Here is a 16784-nt window from a genome sequence, read left to right as displayed (position 1 = left end):
AGTGGAAGAGTGGGGGGGGGAAACCACTAGTGTTAGTGTCTGTCTGCACTTACACTGGCATTTTAATGGAAACCATGTACCAACAACAAGACCATTGGGAAACAACACTGTTTCCCACTAACATATGCAGGATATAACATGCTAACAGCAATGACTGTTGAATACATTTCAAATAAATTCAAAGGAACTTAAACTGATTGGTTTATCATGTACAGCAAGTTCCCTATATTCAAGATACGTGATTAACTGGAGTTATTTTTAAACATTTATTTTTTGTGTTTTGTCTTTATTATGATATGACAGTGTAAGGTCCTCGAGCTTGGATTTGAACTCAGGACACCCGTAACATAACGGCATTATTTGTGGGTGCACTGCCCATTAGGCAGTTTTTTTTTAAATAATTTATATAGGCTACTATTATATGGTTTATAAATATTACAAAATAGATTATGTATTTTCAGTTAAATTGTTGTTGTGTGCTCGTAATTTTTTAAATATTTCTATTAAGTTTTCGTTTATTTCTTTAAATTTTAATATTCATTTCAGTTAGTTACTAAAGGAAATTTCTAATTTTAAGATTATCAAATATTTATATATTTTTCAGATGTATTTTCATTTATCAAAACTATGTTTATAGTTACATTAATGATTAATCAACGGGTTACAATGGTAAAAGTTAGATATAGTCGGAAAACTAAGACAAAAGGAATTTTACAACCAACACAAAAAGATACTTTTCAACTAATATAATTAAATTGCTATATAATAAATAATTGTTATTGTTGCGGTTTACTTTTGATTACATAACTGATTGGTTAAAACCATATAAAATGTTTCTGAAAACATAATGAAATCAAAATAAATAGCAGATCTGTTTGCTCAACCATTTACAGAGGTTAGTTTATTCTAGTAAAAACTTGTGCTTTACAGAAACCACGCACTAGTAATTAGTATAGCACCCTTGCAGCAGATGTATTCATGAAATCCCAACGCCACTGCTTTTAACGGGCGTGAATAAGTAATTAGCCTCCAGTTCCATATATCTCTAAAACGTTTCTCCCTCTCTTTCCCTCTCAACCACCTCAGGGCAAAACCGGTACCCAATTAGCCTCATCCCTCTTTAATTAAATATCGGTCCGCATGATCTCTGAAAACGAGATGCTTCAGTCACACAGCAAGGATCCAGGTCTAGTTCACAGTTGGCTGACCTTTATCAGACTCACGGATGAATGGAGTGAACTCACCTCCCTGTCTCGTTTTGGACTCTTTAACGTCTTCTTTTCTACTCCAGTCAAAAGGGATACAGCACGTGTGCTCTCCAGCGAGGACAAACAGAGACACTAGAAAACCATTAAACAGAGGAAAAGTCTAGCATTGCTAATAGAGCGGTAACAACCACATAGTGCAGATAAATAGACCACATTTGCACACTGGCTTTACGCTGAACTAGACCAATACAAGCTATATGGGAAAGAGACATTTCCAGAATAAAGGGCATGCTAGCATCATTACCATGACTCAGTTTTAACACGGTTAGCATTTAGCTTGAAAAGTGGGGGGCGAATGTTATTCGAAAGTATTTTAAAATCACCAACATTTCATGCAGTGTTAATAAAATGTCTTTAAAAAAAACTTTACATTACAATTTCTGTCGACCATTTACCATCTTCATTGTTGTTTTCAAAGTAAAATGATTAAAATATAAATATATAGTAAAATATGGCTTAAAAAATTATATTAATTATGAAAAAAAATTAAACTTTCAAAATTAAGTTAAATCGATATAGAAAAAACACATACATGCATTACAAAATCACTAAAATTTCAAATGAAAACTGAAAAATATAACATTTTTGATTAATGTGGTTGGGTTCCAACATTCTTCAAAGAATCTTTTGTTCAAGAAAAAAAAGAAAGAAAGAAAAATACATACATGAAGGGAGTAATATGAATGGCAATTTAAATTTTGTGGTAAACTATCCATTTAATAATTTAGAAAAGTGTTTTAACATGGATTGTTAATTATGATAATTAATTGATCAATCAATTATATCAAACTTCCCCATTTAGACTGAAAGATTACTTCTCTACTCTTATTAATTGCTACTACCCTAAATCAGTGGTTCCCAATCCTGGTCCTATAGAACCCCAACACTGCACATTTTAGATGTCTCCCTATTCCAACACACCTGTTTCAAATCATCCGCTCATTAGCGAAGACTCCAAGAACTCAAATGTGTGAGTCAGATAAGAGAGACACCAAAAAAACGTTAAGTGTTGTGGGTTCTCCAGGATCAGGATCAGGATTGGGAACCACTGCCCTAAATGGATGGGTGGATGGGAGGATTGGGAGGAACAGACAAACCTTCCAAGAGATTTTGGACATTCTTCTTGACTTTCATCTTTAACCTCTTCCTGTCCTCACGCTCTGGGCTCAGATATCCTGATGATTCCCCACCTCCTCCTCTTTTCCACTGCCCTGCCCCATCCAATCCCAGCAATCCCATCTCTTGCTGTCTTTTCTGCACGCTCACTCACTCACTCTTTTCCCCTCATAAAAGGGGGCTTAAGCACTGCTGCATACATTTGCTGAGCATTTTAACAAACAGATAGTGAACAGAGAGCGAAAGAGATGCCCCACTACCCAGCACATAAACAAAGTTGAATTGCTGGTGCAAATAAACAGCAGGAAAAAGTATTTTCATTTGGACAAGTCAGAACTAATTAGAGCTTTGGGATCAAGTATTTAGTACAGCTACTGAATGTAAAGGACGTGAGAAAGCAGTGTGATAGCAAGTGTGTGTTTAACTGGTTTTCAGAGAGGGGCTCCTGTAGTGATAAGATCCATTATTCGGCAACAAAAGGTCAGAGTTCATCTCCGAACAGCCTGAGATAACAATCAGCAATGCTTTGAAAAAAACTCCCATGGACACACACACACACACACACACACACACACACACACAAAGTAACTTTAAATAGGAAAATCAATCTGACCTACATAGAAAATAAGATCCATGAGGTGACACGTGTGATGTTATACACTGCACATGCTTGATCAGCATACACACTCACATTTACATTAAATCACATGCAGATTTGGTGGAAATTAGTTAGATGTTCCCCACCGGCAATGCAAGACTCTTAAACACACAATTCTGCCCTAAGATATATGGACTGTTTCTGCCACATGCATCAATTTCTGTTTTGAATCTGTAAAATTATATACAACCGCTTAAAGAAATGCTTCAGATGGTCAAGTAATGGTTGTCCAAAAGCCACTCTTCTCATTCATAGCAGCCTTCACACAATTAAAAGTCATTATGTTAACCACATGGACCCTGCTTAATCACAATGCACTGGATAACTGGCCAATCAGAGCACACCTCGCTTTTCAGACCGATGAGTTTTGTTAAAAATCTGTGTGTTTCGGAAAGGCGGGGCATAGATGAGAAACAATAATGTATAGTCTTTAGGGATGCTCATTTCGATTAATTTTCCTGACCGACAACCGCCGCTCGTTAATCGATTATTAACCGTTAACTGATAAGATTATAATATTGAATTGGCATTAAAATACAAATAAAATTGACGCGTATCTGTGACCCTTTAAAAAAATACAAACTTTTTTTTATATATAAAAGGGTTTATTTTAACGTGCAAACAGCAGCAGCATACAGAACCGGTTTCAGTTAAAATTTCCACGCACCTGCAGCATTTCTGACAATGAGAGAAAAATAGAATAAAAAATTTACAAATAAAAAACGCAATAGGCCTACACTAAATATATTTTTTAAACTTAAATAATTAACAAATTAAGATGACAAAGAGAAAACACTGAATCCGTTTGAATGAAGCTTTCAAAAACCAGGATTTTTTTCGTTAGACTAAGATTTTTCGTTAAATAAAAATAGCAGCCCTACCTCAACTCCTTGTCTAATTTTTATTTAAAAAAAGCAACATATCAATGTGATGTTGGGTCAGTCTGGAGCGCAGCTTGTTGACAGTTAGACCCGCGGCAGAAAACACCCTCTCCGATGGGACCGTTGTACCGGGAATACACAGGTAACGTCTCGCTAGTGGCCAGCTTCGGGAAGCGCCTTTCATTTGCTTTCCACCAGTCAAGATGATTAATATCCAGAGAAGGAGAATCATCTCTCATATAGATGTCAACCTCTGCTTCTGGATAATCAGTGCGTTATCTTCTCAGATCACCGTGCATCGCATCTTCTCCCTGATAACATGGAGGGCAGTGTTTGTTGCCCTTCATCACTCGAAGCGCGTGGGTGTTTGCTTCGTAAATCGTACTTGTGCTACTGCTGTATTTAATACGGCGCCACATAATTTACAGGTAACATCGTCGCCCTTTCTGTTAAAATGATCCCACACAGTGCTTCTTTTCGCTCGCTTCATTTTGCTTCCCTTGCTCGGGTGCCGACGCGCTCCGTGAGTTAATAAATATAAGCTATATAGTAGGCTATTTTATTTGTAAACCATGCAGCAAACTAAAAAAAAAAAAAAAAAACTTAAAAAAAACGTTTTAACCGTTTAACTGATAGTATTAATCGGTCAAAATGTTTACTCTCGGTTAACGGTTAAACGGTCAATATGAGCATCCCTAATAGTCTTACATCTTAAACTGCATAAACACATTGCATTACACCAAATACACAAAATTACCCCTCCAAGCTTCATTTTCATAATAATAATTAGCAAAGTGGACCACATTGGAAATTGAAAAGCCACTTCAACATTTCACACATATCTTCCATATGGTCAAAGATCTCTCCAACTCATGATACTCATCAATGGCTTCCGTAGAGTTAGAGAGGATTTGCATAATGGTGTTACTCTACTTCATACACTCATAGCCATTGAGAGCTGAGAACCTCAGAAGTCCTGCGCAAGAGACATCAACTTAAAATATCCCCCTTTTCAACTTGAACGAAACTTTAAGAGTGTTTATTTGAAAATCCAGAGATACGCCAGTGTTTGTTTGTGCGCTGGCGGATACATTAGCATGTGTGGGCTAAGACTGGCTGACAGGCTTAGCTCTGTGACCGGGTTGTTAGATGACCTGTTGGCAGGCCAGAGAGAGGAAGCTTTGGCTTCATAATCCAAGGATTAAAATCTCCTCCCTGTGTGTGACCGTGTTTCAGGAAGGGACATACCTTTTATATGGATGTATAGCATGCTAATGTATGAGAAAAGTGGCAGCTCTTACGAGTAGCTACACTAGTGCAGCCACACCGGACAAATTGCTGCGGTGTTGTTGAAAAGATCTCAGGATGACATGGAATTCAATAACATGTCAGGTCTTAAAGGGATAGTTCACCCAAAAATGACAATTCGTCAATAATTGCTCACCCTAATTGTATTTCAAACCCCGTAAGACCTTCGTTCATCTTCGGAACACAAATTAAGATATTTTTGATGGAATCTGAGAGCTGTCTGACCCTGCATAGACAGCAACGCAACTGAAGTGTTCCCAAGTGCAGAAACGTAGCAAGGAGATCTGTAAAATAATGAATGTGACATCAGTGGTTAATCCACAATTATTTGAAGCTACAGGAATACTTTTTTTTGTGCGAAAAGAAAAAAAAAAAAGAAAAGAAAAAGACTTTGTTCAACAATTTGCCTTCTCCGCATGACCCTGGTGTGATTTTGGAGAATATCTGCTGGACGTAGGCCGTTTTTTGTAAGCTGCATCACGCCAGATCCGTTTCCTACATAGTTGTGATTTGATCTGAACGGAAACAGCGTATTGGCTTGACGATGAACGAAGGTCTTACGGGTTTGAAACGACATGAGGGTGAGTAATTACTTAAAACATCTCAAGTTTTGTCCAAACACAGCTGTTGGAGTTGTTACTGTGAAGGAATGCAAACAGCGCAATTAACGATTTTTTTCTATCCATTGCTTGTACAGGTGTCAATTCTACCACACAGACTGAGTAACAGTTAATAAAACAGACTAAACCATATTTTTAAAACTTCAAGGTTTCATTTCACTCCGTGAATCTGTTTGTGGCCTGTTCTTACACCTCAAACACGCCTCAGATAACTCAATTTGAAAAACGAAACTCTAAAACTCTTCACATTTTCCAACGGTTTCTCCCTGAAGAAACATTTTGCCAGCTGGTTTGAGAGGGAAAGCCAAAGAAAGGAAATGCTTGTGGAAAAAAAAACACAAGGGGGAGAGAGGGGAGAGAGAGAGAGAGAGAAAGAGATAGGACAGGAAACAGATTTTTTCCTCCCTAAAATATTTGGAGGGAAAAATTGAGTCCACAGCCAAAGCCCAGTGGTGTGTGTCAGGATGAGTGACAAGAGAACAAGACGACAGTTTTTAGTTCTGTCCTTAAAACTGTCTTCAGGCAAGTCAGTGGCCTTTTAAAGCAGATACAAAACCCCCATTACGTGTATTACACTTAGATAGTTAGACTACATCACATTTTCAGCCCAGTTTGTGGAAAGCCCTGTTCAGACAGCCCTGTTTAGACAGAATTTATGTGGAGGGGAAAAACTTGTTTCTTAAGTAAAATGTGCCATTTCAATATTAGTGAAAGAGAAACACTTCAAGACAGATGCCAATACTTGCTTGATTTGCATTTCTAAAGATCAGTAGAGCTATTCAGTGTGTAAATACACTACGGTTCAAATGTTTGGTGTCAGTAAAATATTTTGTTGTTGTTGTTCATCTGCAATTCAGCATATTATAATGATTTCTGAAGGATCATGTGACACTGAAGGCTGGCGTAATGATGCTGAACATTCAGCTTTACCATCACAATAATTAATTTAATTATAAAATATATGAAAACGAAAAAGTTACTTTAACAGATGGACCAGCTAAAGACTAGATTGTCAACAAAACAGTCGGGATAAAAGTTAGGTCGCATTTACCGAAGCTCAGCTACATTTTGCGAATTAACTCCTCATGCATTGATTTTGTTCATCTTCAGGATGGTCACACAATTTCACCGTAATGACGAACAGAAAGCTTCTTGGTTTGAAAGTTACTTTGCTACTGTAATGTCAATGGACCATTTTAACCAGTAAAATTTCACTTAAATTTGTGACCACACATTTACGCTTGCGAGCACGGTAAATTTAACAGGGCCACACATCTTCAAGGCAACACAACTAGCTTTCTACTCCTGGCACCAGAACAAGTATCTCAAAAGGCCAGTTTACCAAACAGGAAACCACAAACTAGACAAACTAGCCTATATAACAGAGGAAGGGATGGAGTGAGAGACAAAGACACAGAATGAGTAACAACTTGGAAGAGGAATACAGGAACATAAAAATAAAGAGATTATTTCACCCTGGAGCTGGAAAGCAAACCCTCTGCAAGTGCTAACAGACCCAAAGCCGTTACTATGGCAAAGCGCTCCGCAGTAGTTATGTCACCGAGATCCATATTTCCAATACAGATTTAGTCACAGCATCCAAACCACAGAGAGTGTGATGGTGACAACAATATTGATCATCCGAACGTTTCTCATCTATCTACTCTTGTATGTGGGAATTTAATCTGCAAAAAAAAAATCACTTTCATGCAAAGCCACAGACAGATTATTAAATTTAAGCAAACTACAAACCACAGCAGTCTAATTTTTGTCAGTCATTTTACAAAACAAGTTTAATTTGGGTTCCTCGTGTATATAAAGAGAGACTTTTTCAAATAATCAACGATGTCAACTTTACAATATATTTTTTGTTACAATTTTTTTTGCTCACTCATCTTTATGCAGTTTTAGGCCTGTACTTATCATCAAATTTATTCAATTTTACCAGCAAATTTTAGATAAAATATACTTGGAATCAAAAGCCAGCTTTTTGTCTTTTTTTTTTTTTTGTGTATGGATTATTAAAAACATTTAACAACAATTAACAACTTCAAACTGTTTGTCCCAAGTTATGCACAACCCAGTTACCATCATATTTTTTTTAAATGATGAACTACCATGAATAAAAAATGTAAAAAAAAAAATGTAATTATGACATCGCCATCATTTCAATATGTGAATGCGAACACGTATTTTTTTTGTTTTAATCTTTTCATGTCATTAGTATTATAAAAGTTTAACTATGTTGCCATGATTTCATCATAAATGATAGATATAAATAGAACTAAATGTATAAAAATGTATACATTTTCAGCATTCAATTAATAATAAAAAAATATTTTATGAATGTTTCCTGAATGTTTTTCTAATAGGCACAACGAAACCAGTTTTTGTTTAAAAGAAAAAATTAGCGTCAACATTCATTTTTGAAAAACATGCTATAGTTTCACAAACACGATTCTTGATAATTGAGCTGCAAACATGTCAACACTATTAATGTCAACTGGAAATGATCTTCTTAATTAAATCCAAACTTAATTTAGCTGGAAATGGAAACACAACGTTTACTTGTTATAGGTCTAAAACCTTATAACAAAAAAAAATCTGCAAACATCTGACCTTGTCAGATACGAGCAAAAGAGTTTTGCAACTTACCGACAACCATGAGTGTGAACTCAAACCCCCTCTTCACGGACTTCCTGTACACCTGGTTGGGGAGGTTGGCGAAGCCGACATAACCCTCCAGATTCCTCTGCTGGAAGAGAACACAGCTTTACTCCACATTCCACTGATTATAGAGCAGAACGGCTCCTCCATTACTGTTATCCCTCTCAAAACTGGGCTTCAGAGGAAAGATTTAAAGGCTATGCTAATATTATCATTAGTTACACTGGATAATGACTTGGCGACTTCTAATCTCCCATGCAGGGATACCACAACAAAGCATAACATGGAATTCTGCTAATTTGAGGATAAGATCTGTTAAGCACATATAAAAGTAACACACCAAAACAGCTGCAGGCCAACAAGGAGGTTGAGCGCTTTTCTAGCACAAACACAAACTTTGGGAAACCAAGAAGCTGGGGAAGGGAGGACATATGGGATGAGGTGAAGCCCACATGCTCATTTACATTTCGAATCATATCCATCATGAACTCAATGTCGTCATGGAGACAGTGGATTTCGCTCCAGATCACAGCCAGTGCCTTGTCCAGCTGTAAGTCCTTCTCTGGCTCCTCCATCCCTTTCTCTCTGTCGCTTTCCATCTCAAATCTCATGCTATCGGAAGCACAGGGCTGAAGCACATGCTAGGCGAGGCAAACACAATTGATCGCTCTGCTTTGGCTTCACTGAGCTTCTCATGCATGGCAGGCCAATGAAAAACTAACTAGTAGGGGTCATACTGATCATTTAGAGAGAGATATTTTGAATGGGGAGGGCTACAGTTCTCAGAATGACTATATATAAGAAATAACTCTTTTGGGCCTAACCACAGATGTACCAAACCAATCTCAACCAAAACTAACCCCATAGAGTCTTTGTGAAACAGTTTATTTCCTATAGTTCACACAAAAATGAAAATTGTGTTAGAATTCGTAATAAGAAAATGATTATACCAATAAATTAGATAGATTATTGGCTGATAACATGCATCCCTGATGATATATTTAAAGAATGAATCATCTTATTTTCCCTGTTTTTATATTTATATTACCTTTTCCATTATATAATGAAAATAATCTTTAAACACTAATTTATTAACACTGCTAAATTGCAATATTTAGAAAACTATTAAAAAGTATTTTTTATGTTGTACGTTACAAAAATGTAAAAAAAAAAAAAAAAGAAGCATACTTGGATAGAAAATCATTAATGATGCATGACACATCGGTATCATATTGGTTATCAGCAATACCAATAAATTAGAAAAATTATCGGTCGATAACATTTATTATTTAATGGCCATAACATAATTATTTAAAAAAAAATGTCATATAGTATTGGCTAGAATTTGAATATCGGTGCATCCCTAAAACTTATACAGCCTTGGAAAAACATGAATAAATAAATGACGATGATTTTATTTGTGTATGAACTATCCCTTTAAAAGACCAAAATATAAAAATGTATCTGATTATGAAACTCTAGCAGATTATGGACACTTGCAGTGCAAAATGCAACGGCATCTTCTTCAAAACCATTCTATAAAATTCATACAACAGTCTATAAATAGCCTTGCTCTTGTGAACAGCTCAGGGCATTTTTCATGCTTTCACTCTTCAAGTGCTCTTACATAACTGTAAGATTGATGTCATTGATGCCCAACATGTCAAAACAACAAAACATCTGACCAAATGGGTGAATCAAATCAAATCATTGATTATCGGAACCCCTGTTACAATCTCAACTCAGACGTGCAGTGTAGAGAACAGGACAGATTGAACGACGCAGATAGCGTAGGTGGGAAACAATGTAGGTGTTCACAAGCTTACTATTCAATTCACCCTTTGAAGGATGTATAGCATAGCTGATTTGGGGACCCTAAATATAGTGGCCCCCAAAAAGCACTTAGAGTATTAAAAGTTATATACGTATATAATATCAATTGGCATCTGCAAAGAATGAGCTATTTTTGTATTTACTCTTAACCAAAGCGCCCCATTTTGATTTTAAGCAGACACTTTCCTTTAAGTTCACACAAATGGGATTGTGATATATGCTTGGTGACAGTTTTTGGCTGCTGTTCTCTCTAACCCCATTGAAATGCATCTCCACTCGCTGCTCTCCGCAAGAGCTGTGCATCGTGCATAGAGCCTGTCATTCTCATTTGCTCCAAATAGCTATTAACAGCCCAACTATTGAACTCCAAAAATACATTCGTATGCATCTGCAATCACAATCACATCTGTCTTGAGGTCAATGGTGTGGTAATCAGCATATTCAACATATCAGTATGTGTAAAACCACAATAGTTTCTTAGTTTCATATGGTTTGGACAAAAACACAATGTTTTAATAAATGAGCGAAGGCACATGTGGCATAATTCACTTTATAAATAGTTGTTTATCAATAAAATACAGGTTTGGATCAAGTTTATGGATCCCTGATTATGGCAAGCTATTTTACATTTATTTCGTAAAAAAACAGCTAGTGGCTACTTTAACGTAACTCATACTTATTTTCCCATTTCTAAAAAGTAATCCAATAGAAAAAACACTTGTTTTCATATAGGCTACTAGTGCTTATTCCTTTACTAGTCAAGTTTACTTTGCTTTGACAAGTTGCAAATATTAGCAATAAGCTTTCATGGTAATCTGTGTATTGTATATAGCAAGGGTTGTTGTTACCTTTTTACTAGTACTACAAATAATTACCACACATTCCCACAGAATTTGCAGTGTGTTATAATTAACAGAGAAATAGTGACTTGATACTGAGATTAATGACTAGCAGAAAAGAACAGATGTATGTAATGAAAGAGTACTAGTTACTACTTAAATATATAGCCTAATTGATAACAATGGAAAAATGCTAGCATCTGCTTAATAGTTATTGGTGAAAGTAGTAGGCTAACAGAAATAGATGCGAGTTAGTTTTAATGTGAAAACGGCTTGCCATAACATGATTAGAGGGACAGTCACGCTAGGAATCAATTCGCCCACCACTGTGCAAATCCATGAATCCATAAGCCAGATGTGCCTTAAATGTATTTTCTGGACATATTTGGGTAAATGTATGAAAAGTGTACTCACTGCAACGCTGGAAACAGCTGAGTCGGGTCTCTCGATCATTGTCCTGTGACAACACCCACTCTGAATCCCAACAGACCAGGCATAAAAAGATGAGTAGACTCAGAAAGGGTGGAGTGCAGAAGCGATGATGAACTCTAACGGCTGATTCGGATTTGGACGAAATGAATCGATTTTTAAAGGAAGTAAATTTGCACAGAACAAAAACAAGCATGTGAGCATCGGCAGGGGGAAAAATGTTACAATGCTGCGAGCAGGAAAGGCGATTGTCCTCCTACTTGAGGATGCAAACCCTATTGGTCAGCGACTGGCCGCTTGATGTGATGTCATAGAATCCCGCCCACCCTCGATTTTCATTGGATCACTGGATTTTTACAAAGGATTGTGGTATTTGTAGTGATGGGCAAAGATGCCGCGTGAAGTTGCCTCTGGAGAAGCATACGCAAACACACACACACACACACACACACACACACACACACACGTCAATACTGGGATCTCATAAATAAATAAATAAATAAATGGGGAAATATTTTTTAATTATTAACAGACAAGGGAAAACAGATTATGAGGGGATTTATGTGATCTGTAACGATGTAGGCCTACGCCTGCCCTCTAGAGGAATATTCCAAACGTAGCAACTTACAAGGTGTCCTATTTATCATAATAATATTTCCTTTAGAAAGGCAATGTTAAAATGTTTGATAACAATTTGTTCATAAAACATAAATAAAATAAAAAAAACATATCACTTGCTGCCCAACTGGGCGTGGTTTATCTTACAGATGGAGTTTAAGTTTCTTTCCACTGCCATCAATTTATATATAGGCTATAATACACATCACAGTAGTAACTCTCTTAAATGTTACAATTCATATCTTTTTTTCTTCAGTCTTACTTATTTATGCAAATATGTGTGTATCTGTATAAATTTCTACATTTAAATTTAGATTTGTAGAAAGTTTCATTCAATTTCAATCACGTTTCTTGTTTAAGTAGCCTACTTAATGGCCTGCTGGACCCATATTCAAGGTCCATACAGAATAGATTCTTCTGAATCTCTTCTTTCTTCTGTTTCTTGGAATCTGGAACTGTTACAAATCTAGAGCAGATTACAGACAAAAGCATTAAAACTACATGGACGTGAAGTAAATACTGAAGATCCGTCACAATATAAGTGTAAACGTATTGAGAGGACACTCACACAATGTGTTTGAAAGGGCAACTGCTGCTCGTCCAGAAATAAGACTCCAGCTGTTTCAGAGGTGTTATGATATTGATTTCATTAAAGCAGCAGATACTGTTAACATTCATTATTGCTTTAGTGCCTGAAAAAGTGAAAAGTTACAATGTGATTCAACATGTTTTTTAAATGTTTTTACTATCCAGGTTTTTAAAATACAGAGTAAATAAGGGATATCCAACATTTTCAGATAGAAATACTAAGAACTATTTTAGATTGTTTAAATGAAGTTTCCAGAAAAGTTTCAGTCTGAAGCCTGAAATGCTTTACATCCAGTTCCCATGACAGAGAACAAATATGACAGACACAGACTGAAATATTAAGCTGCAGAGCATAGCACAGTATCAGAAACAGTGATGAAGTCTTTATGAAGGTCTTCATACAGTGTTCCTGTTGCTCAATTGGTAGAGCATTGCATTATCAAGCGCAAGGTTGGGGGTTTGGTAAAAATTGATAGCCTGAATGCACTGTAAGTCGCTTTGGATAAAAGCGTCTACTACCTGCATAAATTTAATTTAATTTAATTTTCATTCTCCAGGTATGATACAGCACCCAAGAAGCAGAGTGAGAATATGTGGTGAACTGCCAACAGCCATTTATATAGAGACTGTGAAATAGTTCAATGTAAAAGGAAAGAGCTGCATGTCAATATCAATGTCAATTCCAATGTCACTTTATTTATAAACCAGTATTTATTACAACAGCTGTTGACCAATGTGCTGTACATAAACTTATATAATAAATAATAATAAAATTATTAGAAAGAAAAAAATATATATACATTTATATATGTAAAGTATTTTTAATGTTAAACATATTGAACGTAAAAGTAAAAGTAAATGCAAAATGTTAAAGGAGCAAATAAATATTTAAAAAGGTTAATATACAGTTAAAGCAGAAAGATTGTATTCAGTTTCAACCCTTTCTTCCATTTGATATCTTTTGGGTAAGCATAAGAGGCACTTTCATTCCAACATAAGAAAACATTTCTGGAATTTGCATCTGAAGTGGCATATAGATCTGTTTAATCATATAACTTAGAGGGGACATGAATGCATTTAACCTGCAACTAAAATGCATAAAAACAAAGCCTAAACTTTTTAAACACTATGAACACATACAAATAGTCACGTGAATAACAATCAAATATCATAATTCTCTACATAAATCATTAAACAAACACTCTCCCCTAAAACACAACATTTAAAATCAATGAAGTGCATCCATTTTAAGTTAATAGGGCTTTGTCCACAAAATGATATCTGGTTTCTAGACTAGGCCTACCACTAACATCTCAGCTTTGTTTTGTCTGGTTCACAAAAGCAGTTAACAGCAAGTCTGGCACCCAAAAAACAGTGATTTACTGTAAGCTATTTTATCAAGTAGAAGAGAAGAAAGAGCACTGTAAAAAATTTCCTGTAGAAATTACAGTAACTTACTGGCAGCAGTTTGCCAGTAACTTACTGTAAATTAAACTTACAGTAAAAATACTGTATTCATATTTACAGTACCATTTAACTTGCTGTAAATGTATTTGCAGTAATATATTTTTTTACTGTAAAACACAATTATGTTTTTTTTCTCCTTTTATATATTTTAATACAATAAAATATTACTTTACACTGTGAAATTTACTGTAAATGGTTCACTTTTATTATGTATTGTAAAACTTTACAAATTATTGTATTTCAACAGGTCTCATGTCTCAGTAGTAAAAACTATAAAAAGAAACAAAAGACTGTTTAACTTCTTTTATTGGTTTAATAGTTAAATTGTAATACTTGAAATAACATTTTAATATTCTTGCAGATTGTACTTTCAGTTTTCCAAAAACTTGAATACATTTCATTTATACATAAAAGTTTCATATTAAGAGCATTTTAAAACAACAGACATGAACAGATTCAGTCATAAGAACAATCTTAAAAATTTACTAATTCAGAAAACTCCTGTGTAGAATGTATTTGCTCTTAGTAGCTTAATAGTTTTGCCAGCTGAAATCCACAAACTCCTTAAAGGGATAGTTCACCCAAAAATCTGAATTAGGTCATTAATAACTTACCCTCATGTCGTTCCAAACCCGTGAGACTTCCGTTTATCTTCAGAACACAGTTTAAGATATTTTAGATTTAGTCAGAGAGCTCTCAGTCCCTCCATTGAAGCTGTGTGTGTGGTATACTGTCCATGTCCAGAAAGGTAAGAAAAACATCATCAAAGTAGTCCATGTGACATCAGAGGGTCAGTTAGAATTTTTTGAAGCGTCGAAAATACATTTTGGTCCAAAAATAGCAAAAACTACGACTTTATTCAGCATTGTCTTCTCTTCCGGGTCTGTTGAGAGAGAGTTCAAATCAAAGCAGTTTGTGATATCCGGTTCATGAATCATTCGATGTAACCGGATCTTTTTGAACCAGTTCACCAAATCAAACTGAATCGTTTTATACTATTCGCGTCTCCAATACGCATTAATTCACAAATTACTTAAGCTGTTAACTTTTTTTAATGTGGCTGACTCGTGAACTAGTCAGTATTTTGTTCGTTATCTGGCTCAGCTCGGTGTTCATCTTCAGTTCTCTCCTCACAGCAGTTCACCGGGATACTGGTTTGTTTGAACTCAGAAGTGTCAGCCACATTAAAAAAAGTTAACGTTAAGTAATTTGTGGATTAATGCGTATTGGAGATGCAAACCGTTTAAAATGATTCAGTTCGATTTGGTGAACTGGTTCAAAAGGATCCAATTACATGGAGTGATTTGTTCGCGAACCGGATATCACAAACTGCTTTGTTTTGAACTCTCTCTCACAACAGACACGGAAGAGAAGACAATGCTGAATAAAGTCGTAGTTTTTGCTATTTTTGGACCAAAATGTATTTTCGATGCTTCAAAAAATTCTAACTGACCCTCTGATGTCACATGGACTACTTTGATGATGTTTTTCTTACCTTTCTGGACATGGACAGCAGACCGAACACACAGCTTCAATGGAGGGACAGAGGAGATAAATGGAGGTCTCACTATGGAAGCATATGGGTAGCATTATTCAATTTGGGATGTAATATGCAAAATGACAATGCAATATGTAAAATGGCAATGCATTTCTGTATTTACATTTACATTTTCCAATACATTTGTGCAATGTTTGGTGCAAAATAAAAATGAAAATTAAATTACATAATTTTCATTTGCCATTTACTACACCAGTTTTAAAATGTAAAATGAATATTAATTTTAACGCTTTATAAGTTGCAAAATTAAAATGAAAATGTATTACAGAAATGATTAGATATGTTTAACATGTTAAAGCAAAAACTGTAGCAAAATGATAATTGAAATGCTATTTTTCTTAATTGCATTAACACTCACAGTCAAGACACTTACGATTGCATTTTCATTCGGTGTCCCGCAATGAATGTAGCAAAACTCAATGTGCACATTGAAAATGCATTCCGAGCCGATCACGTGTCCCCGCCCTCGCGCCACGTCAATCATTGTGTGAATAAGGCAGGGCTTACAGAAGGTCAGAGACTCAAGTCTCAAGAAGAGGATTCAATCAAGTGAGACAACATAGACAAGACAGTTGGTCTGTGTATGTTTTGATCATTTCGGTTTATGGCTTCAATATTTCATTCGAACTTGTGGGCGGAGCTGAAACGCTGCTTTCATCTGATTGGTCGAATCAGAGCGGTTTTCATCTGACAGCCTTCAGCTGAAATGTCTGAAACTACACTCTCTGTTAATTAGCATAATATTTGAATCAGATGTAGCTGGGCACATAATTCGTGCTGCTGAGACCTGCAAATTATTTCTAGGTTGTAGTATTGTATGAATATTGTCCCACTGATAAAAACAGTGCAAATAGTTCTGTCCCTTTGGATAACAGTAAAGTGGAAATAAATATAGTTAAATTTATGAAATAAAATTAAATAGGATTTTTTGGGA

The sequence above is a fragment of the Carassius auratus genome, unplaced genomic scaffold (genome assembly GCF_003368295.1).
Source record: "Carassius auratus strain Wakin unplaced genomic scaffold, ASM336829v1 scaf_tig00027022, whole genome shotgun sequence".
NCBI lineage: Eukaryota > Metazoa > Chordata > Actinopteri > Cypriniformes > Cyprinidae > Carassius > Carassius auratus.
Note: the sequence above shows the minus strand (reverse complement) of the source record.